The following is a 15,021-nucleotide window of genomic DNA, read 5'->3' as shown; positions in this document are numbered from 1 at the left end:
GAGGCACTCCAGCATTCCTCAACCCCCCACTTGCTCAGCAAGTTAACCTAACTTTGTATCCTGTGTCCTTGGTGGTCTTTATCAAGTGGACTTTATCACCTGTGCCAATTTGTTTGTAGCATAGATTTTTTAAATTGAAAACTAGTTGATTTACAATATTGTGTTAGTTTCAGACGCATAGAAAAGTGATTCAGTTACACACATATTTTTTTCAGATTCTTTTCCATTAGAGGTCATTACAAGATATTGAATATAGTTCCCTGTGCTATATAGTAGGTCCTTGTTGGCTATCTATTTTGTGTATAGTGATGTGTATCTGTTAATCCCAAACTCCTAATTTATCCCTCCCCCTGCTCTCCCATTTGATAACCATAAGATTGTTTTCTATATATGTGAGCCTGTTTCTGTTTTGTAAATAAATTCATTTGTATCACTTTTTAGAGTCAACATATAAGTGATATAATATTTATCTTTCTCTGTCTGACTTATTTCAGTCAGTATGATAATCTCTAAGTCCATCCGTGTTGCTGCAAATGGCATTATTTCATTCTTTTATATGACTGAGTAATATTTCATTGTATATATATCACATCTTCTTCATCTATTCACCTGTCAATGGACACTTAGGTTGCTTCCATGTCTTGGCTATTGTAAAAAGTGCTGCTATGAATGTTGGGGTGCATGTAACTTTTTGAATTCGAGTTTTTATATTTCCCTTATACATACCCAGGAGTCGGGTTGCTAGATCATATGTTAGTTTTATTTTTAGTTTTTTGAGGAACTTTCATACTGTTCTCCACAGTGGCTGCACCAATTTACATTCCCACTAACAGTGTAAGAGAGTCCCTTTGCCTCCACACTCTCTCCCACATTTGTTGTTTGTAGACTTTTTCATGATGGCCATTCTGACTGGGATGAGGTGATACCTCATTGTAGTTTTGATTTGCATTTCTCCAATGATTAGTGATGTTGAGCATCTTTTCATGTGCCTGTTGGCCATCTGTATGTCTTCTTTGGAGAAATGTCTATTTAGGTCTTCTGCCCATTTTTTTATTGGGTTGTTTGTTTGTTTGTTTGTTTGCTGGTATTGAGTTGTATGAGATGTTGGTATATTTGGGAAATTAAGCCCTTGTTGGTAAGATCATTTGAAAATATTTTCTCCCAGCTTGTAGGTTGTCTTTTCATTTTGTTTATGGTTTCCTTTGCTGTACAAAAGCTTTTAAGTTTGATTAGGTCCCATTTGTTTATTTTTGATTTTATTTCTTTTGCTTTGGGAGACTGTTCTAAGAAAATATTGCTACAATCTGTGTCAGAGAATGTTTTGCCTGTGTTCTCTTCTAGGAGTTTTATGGTGTCATGTCTTATATTTAGGTCTTTAAACCATTTTGAGTTTATTTTTGTGTATGGTGTGAGGGAGTGTTCTAACTTCATTGATTTACATGTGGCTGTCCAGCTTTCACAACACCACTTGTAGCACAGATTAACTTATCAAGGTTGCTGTTCTGTACCATGAAAAGTACCTAGGGTTCAACACAGAGAAGACTGGGCAGGTAAATTTCAGTCAGGAGCTCAGTCACAATTTTTTTAAATTAATTAATTAATTTGTTTGTTTGTTTATTTTTGGCTGTGTTGTGTGTTCGTTGCTGTGTGCGGGCTTTCTCGAGTTGTGGCAAGCAGGGGCTACTCTTCGTTGACGTGCACGGTTTCTCATGGTGGTGGCTTCTCTTGTTGTGCAGCACAGGCTCTAGGCATGTGGACTTAGTAGTTGTGGCTCGGGGGCTCTAGAGGGCAGGCTCAGTAGTTGTGGCGCACGGGCTTAGTTGCTCCGTGGCATGTGGGATCTTCTTGGACTAGGGCTCGAACCCGTGTCCCCTGCATTGGTGGTGGATTCTTAACCACTGTATCACCAGGGGATCCCTCAGTCACAATTTTTTAAAAGGCCTACAGGCTTCAAGGGTATAGTGGTCTTTTAAGAAGGGTAAGTTTGTAGTGGACCTAACCTAGAGGAGAAGGGGAAACAGAGCAACCATGACAACATGAAACAGCTGCCTACCTGGAATGGTGACCACTCTCTTTACAGGAAACTTCCATCTACCCTCAGCTCCAGTGAGAGCTGTACCACCGAACACAGTCCTCATGCAATGATTGGCCAGGGAATCAGCATGTGACCCAAGCCTAGCCAATCAAAATCCTCCCTTGGGTATTTTTCCTAACATCTCTGGTTATGAAGCTTTAAAGATATAATGCTGAAGTTGCCTGTTGCCATGGCTTCTGTTTTGAGAGACAGTCAGCTCCCAAAACACAGAGGAAAGCAAAAATGAAATCCTGAGGACGTTCAAGGACCTGCCCTTTCCACTTTCTCTTCTCTCCTTCCTTCCTTCTTCTTTCTTTCTTTCTTTCTTTTCTTTCTTTCTTTTCTTTCTTTCTTTCTTTCTTTCTTTCTTTCTTTCTTTCTTTCTTTCTTTCTTTCTTTCTTTCTTTCAAGTCAGTACATTACCTACCTCTCTTAAGCTAGCTCAATTATGAATTTTGATCATTTTTAACTCAGAATAATCCCTATGACTTTCACCTAGACCCCATGTAAAACTTTTTCCAGGATCCTATGTTATACTTTCTTACTTGAGCTTTATTCCATCTCTGCAGATGCAAGCCTGCACCTTTTTTGTCAGACAACGAACACCATATCATTCAACATCTATTCCTATTTTCTTCTGCTACCAGGAATCCAAAACCAAATACAACATCCAGCTGCAGAAAATGTTTGTACATTCACAGAATTTAGCCCTGGAAAGGATCTTGTGCATCATCTAGTCAAACCTTATTATTTTGCAAAGAAAACTTGAGGTCCAAAAAGGTGATGTAATTTGCCCAAGGGACATAAGCAATTAATAGCCATTTTCTTGGGTAACTGATCACATCTCCCACCCTACTCTCACTATATTCTCCCTGACCTTTTATTTGAAAACTGCATCAGTAAGAGTGTCTCCATTTTCATCTTCACTGATGGGAGGGCAGATGGCAGAAAATGAGGGATGATCCCAGGAAAATAGGGAGGGAAAGGGGCAGAGATAATGGGATTTAACCAAGGAGTTAATACTATTCAGACACTACAAAAGCCTGGAAGTTTACTTAAGAGACAGAGTTCACAATGATTTCAGGAAGGGAAGGGATTATGAAGGAGCCAGGGAGAAGGACTTGTACATTGGCAAGAGAAGATTTTGACTTGTCCTATGCTCAGGAGTTCCTAAAACATTTCGGTGCTCTAAAAACTTAAAAACATTTACTCATGCTTAATAGAATGAAGGAAGCAATGCTAGTCACAAATGTGTAGCTTGGTGTATTCAATCAGAACTGTGTAAAAATCAGGCTGTAGAAGAATCTCAGATGTAAGCCACCCTTCACACACCCTTCGTGGGTGAGAAATGATGAGAAGGAAAATTATGCAATAAATGTAATCTGTGATTCAGAATATCTTTGTGGGATCTTTGGGAGATAAGATGCTAGCAGCAATGAAGAAGAGGGGTCACTGTCAACTCCATGAGCCAATATGAGACTCCATCAGAAGAGCATGTGCTTATTAGTGGACAAACTAGCTTCCATTGGTAACATCAGACTCATCTCCCTCTCAAACACCTCTTGATCTGGAAGCTGGAGGAGATACTTAGGACCACAGTCTTGCTCTTTACTTCCCAGCCCCTGTAAACAGAGACATAAAGGCCTCTCATTTGGGGCCAGACAGGAAGGCATCAGGGTTTGAAAACTATCTCCCTCCATCCTCACCCGCAAACTGGATCCCTGCAGAGATGAAGAGCCCCAGTCATCACCACCAAATGCTGGCTGAGTATCCACAGTAGGAACAGCATTCCCCTGGCCTCTTGGAATCCAAGACTAATCCCAAAATCTATGTTCCTTGGAAAGACAAGATTGATGCACCCATGATAAAGAGCAGACAAGAAGGGATTGAGAAACCAAACATAAACCAACAACAACAATAAAAAATAACTCACTTTTGTACAGCCAAAGCTGGGGCTTTTTGGTCATTTGTATGATATCATTTTCACATCTATACTTAGAATGTTCAGTAATTCTGTTACACAACTTTATCAAGTTTCGGGGAAACAGGTCCAAACCCATTGTGGAAGAGAGAATTGGCTTTGTGTCTTCACCTGGAAAATCACATGTTTAACATTTAATTGGATAGAATTTGTAGAAGGAAAAATAGCATTCCTTGCTCCAAAAAAATTGCTCAATTTTCATGTAATGACTAGTTGATTATAAGATCAAGAGGTCATAGTCAGGGCATCAATGATCCCAAGGTTGGCCATAAATTCATCCTCTTGTGACAAACATAGTTTACAGTTTTAAGTGATAAACACTGCTCTCTGTAATAAATATTCTAACAAATGTAGTTCCTTATAACACAAACTAATGGTCTCAAAGTTACTAGTCTTTCTAAGGTTTATATTAAGTAAACTTTTGACTATTACAGGAAACTCTGCCTTTGTAGAAAACTGACTTAGCCCGAAAATCAACTTTCTGACAAGATACACATTAAAAATAAGTTTAACCCCTGACATTCTTTGACAGTTTGGGGTATACATAACCAAGCTGTGTGTATGTATGTAAAAGAAAGAGACAGCCAGCTGGAATAAATGTGATGAAATTGCCCCTGCTCCAAAAATAAAAATATAAAATAATAAATAAGTTTAACCCCAATTTTTTTGCAAATGGCATATAAGTATTTTCTAATCTTCCTAATCTATGTAGAGCAGTGTTTTGCCTTCTCAAAAGCACTTGCATTGACGACTTACTATTCTTTCAAATTTACTGCTATGGAAATTATTAAACTTAATTTTAATCAAGGCTGATTAATTCCTACACCAGTCAGATAGAGCACGGTGAGATTTCCCATATCCTGGATGTGATGTGGTTGGTAAATTCTTTAAAACACTTTCCCACAGTATAGCATGTGGATTGTAATTTTCAACTGCACCCTAGGAGCAGTGGATTGCCCTAATGTGATGGTCAAGTAGAATTTAATCAAAAGGTTACACACTAGAGATGGCTACAGCCAGTGCTTCAGCTGTCTCTATCTTCAACCAACAGCAGGTATTTTGTTAATTAGCATAAGTACCACTGGAAATGGAATTTCTCTGGTGAAATCCATGATGTTCTAGATGGGTGGATTTGCCAGAAACACTTTTAGAAACACTCCCATTACTGTACAAACAGGGTATAAGAATTTAACAAGCCTAGTGTACTTTGGGAATATTCCACTGAGTCTTGCTTCTCAAAGATTCTGTGTTCAAGCCCTGATTTGGAAGGATTCTTGATACCCTCACTCACCTAAGTAGTGAGCCAAAGCCTGACCCTAGAACACTGTCACATTGGCCTCTGGAGAGTCATTCTTTCATGCAAAGAATGTCTTGTTTCTATGAGACAAATAACTAGCCCTTTCTTCCTCTTGCCAAGCAGGAGGCAAGATATGTAGCTCTAGCTTTTAATGATTGGACATTACAGATATTAACCAAAAACTAAAATAAAATAAAAACAAAGAGCCTAATAATTGTGAACAACCACATCAGCATAGGTCAGGTTGTGGTACTGAGGCATCGACCTTTTTTCTGTGGATTGATTTTTCTGTGCTTAGTTATAATAGGAATTTAAACAGCTTATAATAAGAAGGTACCTTAAATAATAAACACAGAACAAAAAGAGACAGACCAAGTGACAAAAAAGCAAGAAAGGAGGAAAATACATCAAAAACCACTGGCTGAGTAAAGGAATAGCAGTTAAGCATAGAACTTGGCTCTGAGCTTCCAAACAGGGAAGCACTGTGTGGCTGGTCTAGAATGGTGTCTTAAAACAATCCTGGTCCACCCCAGTGGGGATGTACCCAAACAGAATTACACTTGGCAGCCTTGTTGTGTTATGGCCTTTATCCTGAACTGCTCACCTCAACGTTTCTCTTATGCCTTTGACTAGTTTCCCGTTTACTGCCTCAGCTTCCCCCTCAGACCTAAAAATGCCCGATATGCTTTGCCGAAAGCAAATTTGAAGGTTATCATAATTCTCCTGTGAATAGCTAGTAAGCACATTCAAAGTTTTATTCAATTCATTAATGCAGAAACGAGCAGGAAGACAAAGCCAGTCCCAAGAGGCTTTGAGAAATTTGGTTTGTACAGTCCGTGGAATAAAGGCAAGCTGAAATAGGAGTGCTAAGTCAGATACAAGGCTGATTAACATCCTACGAGACAATAAAACCTTAATCTTTGGGATTATCTTCTCCACTGGACAAGAAAAAAAAAGTCCTTTCTCAGTTTAATACAACTTAATCTCTGACTTTTCAGAGCTGTAAAACAAATGGGATCTAATTAAATTTCAAATACCAAGTCAAAGTTCTATTCCCTGGGATTCAGATGACCCTGAGGCACCCTTATTAGAAAATGCCCTAGCGTGGCATTAAAATGTCAGGTAATCCTCTTTTTACTTTATTCCCAACTTTTAGATAATTTTCCTGAAAAGTTTTTTTTAAACTTTAATCTACAGGTAACCTGCTTTCTCTCTGACTGCTCAGCTGTGAACAGAAACAACTCCCCCTGACACACACATACACACCATTGCCACCCCTTGCAACTGGGGCATATTCAGGAGGTTTGCACTGGCCATCCTGGCTGCCCTTATATATTACTTAACTTTCTTTGGTCAACAGTAGGATGCCAGTTCATGGGTGAAGCAAAAATTATCCAGACACAGCAAGGATCGCAAACTTTGGTATACATAGAATCTTCTAGGGAAATCTGATTCCGTGAACTTGGAGTGGGGTTCAGATATCTTTAACCGTCATCCTCAAGGGATTCTTGCTTTTCTACCTTCTGGTCCATAATCTGCCCCATCTCCTGATTTACTTACTTCACATGTTTGTTCCTGGGAATTTGCAAGATGAAAAAGATTTATAAACATAGATTTGCTATCAGTCTGTCCTTCCCCAATTCCCACGCTGGTGGGAGGAATCAGCACTAAGATTCTTTGTCCCTCCCCCAGTCAACCTCATGAACTAAATGAAAATCCTCTGTTTCAACACAACTGAGGAGGATTCAGCTAGGTGTCTGGGGAAGAGGCAGCAGAGGCCATTACCTGGGTTGAGAATGGGGGCAGAAATGTCCTGAGCCTATCCCTGTGTGCCCCCTGAGCCCCAGGAGATGGCGGCCTGTGGTGGAGGCCTGACCAGGGCAAATCTGCAGCCCAGGGCAGCCCAGAGGGCTGCTTCTCTGGCTTGCTGGGTGCAGGTAGGAGAACCAGCCGTGTGGTGGCCACCACTATGGAACCAGGGAGCCGTGGCCCAAGTGGAGGTACCTTGGACTCAGGACCCCCTCCTGCTCCAGGCTGAGGATTCATATTTGACCCTGTGGAGATGAGAAGAGAATCCCAATAATGTCTGAGGTTGAATTTCCTACCAGCCAGGTAGAGGCAGGTAAAGGTAAATCCTTGGAAAACCCCATCACACTGAGAGAAAAAGGCACAGAGAAGAAATTTAGTGTAGTCATCAAGAGCAGGGATTCTGGGGCCTAAAGTTCTGGTTTAAATCCTGGCCCTGCCTCTTACTAATTGTATGTCTCTGGGCCAATTTCTTTATTTTTTTTAATTCTACTGAAGTATAGTTGATTTACAATGTTGTGTTAATTTCTGCCATACAGCAAAATGATTCAGTTATACATATATATTCTTTTTCATATTCTTTTCCATTATGGTTTATTACAGGATATTGAATATAGTTCCCTGTGCTCTACAGTAGGTCCTTGTTGTTTATCTATTTTATATATTGGGTTGGCCAAAAATTTCATTCAGATTTTTCTGTAAAATGTAATATAGTAGTTTGCATCTGCTAATCCCAAACTCCCAATCCATCCCTCCCCTACACTCCCTCCACCTTGGCAAGCATGTCTGTTCTCTATGTCTGTGAGTCTTTCTGTTTCATAGATAAGTTCATTTGTATCGTACTTTAGATTCCACATGTAAGTGATATCACATGATATTTGTCTTTCTCCGACTTCACTTAGTATGATAATCTCTAGGTCCATCCACGTTGCTGCAATGGCATTATTTCATTCTTTTTTACGGCTGAGTAGTATTCCATTGTATGTATATACCACATCTTCTTTATCCATTCATCTCTTGATGGACATTTACATTGCTTCCAAGTCTTAGTTTTTGTGAATAGTGCTGCTATGAACATTGAGGTGCATGTATCTTTTTGAATTATAGTTTTGTCTGGATATATTGGGCCAATTTCTTAATCTATCTGTGTCTCAGTTTTCTTATCACTAAGATGAGGATAGTAAGAGCCCTGATCTTCTAGGATGACGGAAAAGTTTGAATGAGTTAACACAGGCAAAGCATTAGAATGATGCCTGGCATATAATAAGTGCTACGTAGGTTTCTATCATATTATCCTAAAACTCAAATACTGTGGAGTAAAAGTCACACCAGCCACATTTACAGGGCGCCCTGATGAACTTCGTTCTCGGGAACAATTTTTACCCCTTTGCACAGGTGTTTCACTTTTGACTGTTTCTAACTTTGTTCTTCAGCAGAAAGTTGGGTTTCTGAGATTAAATCTTATTTTATAAAGCTGCTCTGGGAGGGGGTGAGGGTTGAGGTTGGGAGAGAGATTTGGACAAAGTTTGCAGGAATTTGACTTAATTGAAGAATGATATCATATTTATAGAAAATTTGAAAGTTTTCTCCTAAGAATAGGAATGAAACAAGATTGTCTGCTATTACTGCTTGTATTCAACACCATTATAGATGTCATATTTGAGGCAATTTAACAAGAAAAAGAAATAAATCTTATAAGACTTGGGAAGAAATAAAGCTATCACAATTTGAACTATTAAAAAAAGAACTGAGGGGTCTTCCCTGGTGGCGCAGTGGTTGAGAGTCCGCCTGCTGATGCAGGGGACGCAGGTTCGTGCCCTGGTCCGGAAGATCCCACATGCCGCGGAGCGGCTAGTCCCGTGAGCCATGGCCGCTGAGCCTGCGCATCCGGAGCCTGTGCTCTGCAACGGGAGAGGCCACAACAGTGAGAGGCCTGTGTACCGCAAAAAAAAAAAGAACTGAGGAATTAAATAAGAATATGATTTTATATATAGATAGATAGATATAGATATATATACCCTCTATATTCAGCTGTTTTGATGATTCATTTCTTTATTTCACAAATTATCTGTGCACTGAATTTATTTTTTAACCTTCTATGTTGCACACACAACACACACACACAAATGCACACAAACATGCTCTAAGGTATTAACAGAAAATCTAAAAAAAAAAAATGTAAGCCTAAAGAAAAAAGAAATATCACCCATAACTACAATCCACCACCCGGAAATAACTTCGGGGGTCCCTTTTAAAAAGGAAGGTGCACCTTGGTTTGCTCTTTGAAGGCTGTTTTCCTTCTACTGTGTTTGGCTATGGTGGAAGATGAGCTGGGTGCAGCCAAGAAAGAAGAAGAGCTGGGCCCAGTGGGCAGAGATGAAGAAATGTCGTGGCCACGTGACCCACCACTTGCTGAGCTCATCTCTCTGATCTACATTGAGCAGGTCACAGGCAGGGTTTTCTGGGCAGGTCTTTTCTGAATCCAAAAGCTAAAAGCTGTACTTTGAGCAAAGTTTAGCCTCTGGTCCCAGATTCTAACCACAAAACCTAGAGATGTCAGCCCCTCTGCAAAGCTCATTCAAAAGCTGGAATGAATGAGCTGATTGCTGGATGAAAGAGGAAGATCTCTGCTTCCCCATCTATCCAAGCAGAGCTTGGACCAGCATTCAGGCTGCCGGGCATATTTACAGCCCAAGGACACTGATCCAGCCACACTCCTGGCCCCCGGGACTGTGTTCTCCCTGAACGGTTTCCATATTTCTACTTTGGAGAAAGGCAGATCTCTTAGTTAAAGCCTTAGACACCAGCACTTGAAGGTAGGTGATAATTTGGAATATGAGTCCAGGAAGCAGGAGGGAAGGAGTGGGGAGAGCCGGGTATGAGTCTGTGTCATTAGATCCATCGCTGCTGCTGTGAGCTAGGGGGGCTGGACCCCCTGAAACCTCCCAAGAAGCAGGAGAAGTGTGCCTCCTGGAATCGTCCCCCTAAAAGATGAGAGGCCAGGACAATTACCTGTTCCCTGTTGGTTGAGGGCGACTCCCAAGGCATCAACTTCAGGCCAAGCTTACTAGAAGGTCCGAAGGATTCCCTTTAGCATTAGAGAAAGCCCTGCGTTAGAACGTGGGAAGACACGGTATACACACTTGAGGGGCAGGTCGCTAGGGTGGTGGGTCCAGGCTCTCCGGAAATCTCCACCACAGCTGCCACTGAAGTCAGAGGTGGCCCAAGGGTGCGTGACCTGGGGGCCAGCAGTGCCTGCTCAGCACAGAATGAGCTGGCTGCACCCCACCTGGTTCCATACTTCTAGACGCCTGGCTTCTGGCCCATTTCACAGACAGAACAATCGAGACTTAGAGAGTTTGAACGGCTGCAATTTTGCACCCCCTGGAAGTGGGAGAAAAGCAATGAACCTGTGTCTCCTGCTGCCTGACCCACTCTTCCTTCAGTCCCCAAGCCCACTCGCAGTAGGAAAAAACTGGGATCTTCCTCTCTGTTCTTTTCTGCTAAAAAGTTCCCCCACCTGGCAGCCTGGAGCACACTGACTCTTCTGCTGGGGCCTCTGGTCCTGTCAAGAGGCAGTGTATGTAACCTGGGTTAAACACATGAGCTCTGGGTTCCTGGCTCATCCCAGCTGTTTGACCTTCAGCTGGTTACCCTGACTCTCTGTGTCTCAGGTTCCTCAGCTGTAAAATGGGATAATTATTGTACCCAATTCACAGCACTCATTGAGGATTAAATGAATTAATACTTGTAAAGCACTTCAAAGGCAGCACTCAATAAATTCATTCAGCACTCACTCAACAGTATTATTGAGCAACTACTTTATTTTAGGTACTGTTCTAAATTCTGAAGATGCTGCAGCAAATGAACAGACAAAGTCTCTTCTCACCCATTTCCTACACCAGCAATTCTCATTACCCTGGATGAAATGGGCGCCATTAGGGGCAGAGAAGTAACTTAGATCACTCTGTGAGATGGGGAATAGACTATCCCAGAGCAAAGATGGGAGCAGGGTAACCGTTGAAGAGGCTATAAATATCGGTTTTATAGAAGTATTATTGCAGGGAGAGGCTCCCATAATAAACCTGGTGCTGCCCTGCCTGGAGGGACACACAGCCCAGACGCGCAGCACTTACAAAAAACTCTTCTGCATCCTGTCTCAACTAACTACTGTGTGTTGAGACAACCAGTACTATGCATTCTTCCCACTTCATGTTATTTAATGTAGGAAATTACTATTATTGTTTCAAGAACTCCATGAGCTAAGTATTATCAATACAGATAAAGAGATCGAGACTCAGAGAGATGAAGTAGCATCTTTCCTGAATTCTCACACCGAGATCTCTCACGCATCCTTGTACTACCTCCTCGATAACAGCTGAGGATTGCAACTACCTAACTAACTTGTTAAAACTTAACTTAGGGGCTTCCCTGGTGGCACAGTGGTTGAGAGTCCGCCTGCCAATGCAGGGGACTCGGATTCGTGCCCCGGTCCGGGAAGATCCCACATGCCGCGGAGCGGCTGGGCCCATGAGCCATGGCCGCTGAATCTGAGCGTCTGGAGCCTGTGCTCCGCAACGGGAGAGGCCACAACAGTGAGAGGCCCGCGTACTGCAAAAAAAAGAAAAAAAAAAAAATTTAACTTAGTGTTCATTCCGTTTGCATCTATAATGATACCATTCTTAGTCACTTTCTCCTGTGTTTTCTTTGGCTGGAGAGAACTGGAGTTGAGCCAGTGATCTAGAAACTACATCTACCCCCGGTCAACCTCTGGGACAGGAATATAAAAGGTTTTCTGGGGAGGCTGAAAATAAAGTTTAAGAACCACCGTAGAGAGAGTCCAAGTTAATATTGCTACATAGCAAACTACCCAATACTTAAATGCTTAGAACAATCCTTTTATGCTTGCTCACAATTTCTTTTTTAGCATAGAGATGGTGTTTATTTGTATTATTTCTTTTAACTTCTACATGTAAGTGATATCATATGATATTTGTCTTTGTCTGGCGTACTTCACTTAGTACGATAATCTCTAGGTCCATCCATGTTGCTGCAAATGACATTATTTCATTCTTTTTTATGGCTGAGTAGTATTCCATTGTATGTATGTACCACATCTTTTTTTTAATTTATTTTTTATTGAATTATCGTTGTTTTACAATGTTGTGTTAATTATTGCTGTACAGCAAAGTGACTCAGTTATGCATATATATATATATATATACACATTCTTTTTCATATTCCTCTCCAATATGGTTTATCACAGGATATTGAATATAGTTCCATGTGCTATACAGTAGGACCTTGTTGTTTATCCATTCTCTATATAATAGTTTGCACCTGCTAAACCCCAAACTCCCAATCCATCCCTCCCCTACCCCCTTCCCCCTTGGCAACCACAAGTCTGTTTTCTATGTCTATAAGTCTGTTTCTGCTTTATAAATACGTTCATTTGTGTCATATTTTAGAGTCCACATATAAGTGATATCATAGGGTATTTGTCTTTCTCTTTCTGAATTACTTCACTTAGTAAGATAATCTCTAAGTCATCCATGTTATTGCAAATGGCATCATTTCATTCTCTTTTATGGCTGCATAGTATTCCACTGTATATATACATCACATCTTCTTTATCCATTCATCTGTTGATGGATATTTAGGTTGTTTCCATGTCTTGGCTATTGTGCATAGTGCTGCTATGAACATAGGGTGCATGTATTTTTCTGAATTATAGTTTTGTCTGGGTATATGCCAGGAGTGGGATTGCTGGATTACATGGTAATTCTATTTTTAGTTTTCTGAGGAACCTCCATACTGTTTTCCACAGTGGTGGCACCAACTTACATTCCCACTGACAGTGTAAGTGGGTTCCCTTCCCTCCACACTCTCTCCAGCATTTGTTATTCGTAGACTTTTTAATGATGGCCATTCTGACTGGCGTGAGGTGTGTACCACATCTTCTTTATCCATTCATCTGTTGAGGGACATTTACATTGCTTCCATGTCTTGGCTATTGTAAATAGTGCTGCAATGAACACTGGGGTGCATGTATCTTTTCAAATTATGGCTTTCTCCAGATATATGCCCAGGAGAGGGATTGCAGGATTACATGGTTGCTCACAATTTCGTGGGTCAGGAATTCAGGACAGCCTTGGTTGATGGTTGTCTCTCAGGGGTCTCTGATGAAGCTGGGGCCTCTGATGTAGTCGGAGTCTTGGACGTCAGCTGGGGCTGTGGTCATCTAATGGCTCCACTGTTCTGGATGTCCAAGGTGCCGCCCTCATGCACTTGGCCAGCAATTTGTCCTTTCTGTAGCTGGGCATTCTGCTGGGCTATTGATCAGAGTGCCTATTCATGGCCTCTCCAACTTGGTCTCAGAGTGATCAGATTTTTTCCATGGTGTCTGGTTTCCAAAGAGAGAGCATCCCAATAGAACAGGCAGAAGTTCCATGGCCTTTTATGACAGAGCCTCAGAAATCATAGTATCACTTCTAACACAACTATTTGTCAATGCTTTCACAGCCCATCCATATTCAGAGGGAGGGGACACAGACCCCACTTCCCAATGGGAGATGTGTCAAAGAATATGTAGACATACTGTCCACAGAGAATTTGTCATCTGACAGTGTTCAAGAACTGTCTGCCTAACTCATATATTTTGCTGGTGGGAAGGTAAATATATATTCCATGATATAAGCCTCACAGAAACCAATCTGGAAATATTTATCAAAATTATAAATGCATATATTCTTAGATGGAGCAATTCCACTTCTGGGACTTTACCTTATGGTATGGTCAACTCAAATCACTACACGTCATCTTTAATATTTCAGGAGTTTTAAAGATGCAGGGCCAGCATTTCCACTAAAGAAAAGGTGGGTGCATTTGCTAAATTTAAGGAAACCACAAAATGATTTAGTAGTTAGGATTATTGAGTTTAATCCTAACTATTTTTTCTTGGCCTCCAATGTGGCCAGCATGCTACCTGCTTTACATCCATTATATCTAATCCTTTGTACAACTCTCTAAGGTTCATTATTTCTGTTTCTCTGCAGCTGTGGAGAAATAGAACTTGCCCAAGACCCCACAGCTAATTAAGTGGAGGACCTAAAATTCATGATCCAGTTCTGCCTGCGTGAACTATGGTTCCCCAGCTCACAGAACCATAGTTCAGTCTTTCAAGCTACATGCTTTCATGTGAAAATCTCTGTTCTCTCTACATTTCTAAACAGCACAATGTAAGAGAACAGTTCATTACAATTTGCTTCCTATCAGAAGTAACATGTAAAGATGATTCTACACAATTCTTTGAAGGAGAAAGACTATGAGATTAATGTTTGTACTGAATATTTCCTTAGAAATGGAAATTATTCTTGCAGTGTGTAAGTAGAACACGTGTCAGTTTGCATAGCTTGTTAAGAAATTCCCTGGAAATTGAATCTCTGTGCGGTTTGCCCCCATCTCTTCTCTTGCCAACATTGCACAAGGACAGCTGGAAGGTTTGAGAACTGCAATACAGGTAAGTAATGGCCTTTTACCACCCAAAATAAGGAGTAGGCATAGATAATGAGCCAAAATGTTTTGCCTTAGCAAATTAGCCCACATCCTCTCCACTTCCCGATTCCTCACAAGTGTCATCGGAGGGAGCTGCCCAAGTAGGAGCTGCCCCGTCCCAGCACCTACACACTTACACACTTACACACATAGGCACGTGTGCACAGCCACACTCTTTGCACCTGAAATTTACCCTTGCTCATTTCCCTGAACTACAAACACACAGAAAATGCTCCATCTTTGCAGACTCTTAGAGCAGACAGTTTCTTAGGCTGAACGAATCACGCCCCTGCTCATTTACAATAGCTC

Source organism: Stenella coeruleoalba (assembly GCF_951394435.1).
Source record: "Stenella coeruleoalba genome assembly, chromosome: 5".
Taxonomy (NCBI): Eukaryota; Metazoa; Chordata; class Mammalia; order Artiodactyla; family Delphinidae; genus Stenella; species Stenella coeruleoalba.
Note: the sequence above shows the minus strand (reverse complement) of the source record.